The sequence below is a fragment of the Aplysia californica genome, unplaced genomic scaffold (assembly GCF_000002075.1).
Source record: "Aplysia californica isolate F4 #8 unplaced genomic scaffold, AplCal3.0 scaffold00036, whole genome shotgun sequence".
Classification (NCBI taxonomy): Eukaryota; Metazoa; Mollusca; class Gastropoda; order Aplysiida; family Aplysiidae; genus Aplysia; species Aplysia californica.
Genome location: NW_004797306.1, coordinates 955,452 through 956,701, shown reverse-complemented (window position 1 = coordinate 956,701; position 1,250 = coordinate 955,452).

The following is a 1,250-nucleotide window of genomic DNA, read 5'->3' as shown; positions in this document are numbered from 1 at the left end:
ACGTTCTCACATGCATTTGAAAAATGATCAGCAGTTTTGAATGCTGGATTCTTCATGAGTAAGGGCTGCCCAAATCATCGGCAAATAGTAGTTCACAGACAAGCATCATTTTAGTTTTAGTTTTTACCTGCAGCTTATGAGAGTTGAAGATTATGCCATCCAGTCTGTACTTGACGCCCAACGCCAGCAGGAGAGCTATGCTTCTCACCCCATTTGTCACGCAAACTGCTTCAGACTTGTTATTTCTCTTGACACTGGCTTTCATGTCGTCATGAAATTGGCGAACCATACTCGCAGTTATAAAGATTGGCGGGCAACCGTACTTCGCTAGGATTTTCCATAAGGGTCTTCCCGACTATCAGTATTGAAGGTCTTTGTTAGATCAACATAAGGTATAAGGTTTTATTCTGCTCTATCCACGTTTCCTGGATCTGTCTGGCTGCAAAGACCATGTATACTGTGCCTATGTTAGTGTGGAAGCCACACTGACTTTCAGGTGAAATGCCATTTGAAGAAAGATGCTTCAACAGGCGACTGGGAAGAATTCGAGCCCGGATTTTCCCAGCTATACATGTACATACAACAGGGATATGCCTCTGTAATTGTTACATGATTACCTGTCACCTTTATTTTTGTACAGATGAATGATAGTTGTATCCCTGTACCCCTGGTACATTCCCACATTTGACAGAATAGTTCTGTCAGTGTTTCAACAAGACGGTCTCCACCTGAAGCAAAGACATCTGCAGGAATAGAATCCGCGCCAGCGGCCGAATTGAAAGACATGGTATTTATGGCACTTCTGGTTTCAGTGCTTGCTGTTGGGGGACAATCAAGGGGGCTATTCCGTGGAATTGGAGGGAGGGATTCATCAATAGACTTAGAATTGATTCTGGTTTGGTTGGTCTGTCATTTACAGTTTTCATTGAAAGTAAACGCAATATAAATCACGCAAAGATGCATCAGTAATCATCACCTGTGTAGTCTTTAGAATTAGTAAGAGTTTTATGGCGCTTGTATCATAATTAAGTCATATAAGTGCCGAAGATAAGTGGTGTCAGAAGAGACTAACAAACACAAAAAAAGAAGGGGAGATTAGGACGATAGATGTTTTTCTGAAAAAAAGAAGGAGCAAACCTCACAAGAGCGTCGGCCAACCACGTGCTTGCAAGCTTTACTCTCAAAGAGCTTTTACAACAAGTCCGTTGTAAAATTCATGTTTACAGGACTGACAAGTAGAAGAACCCCCC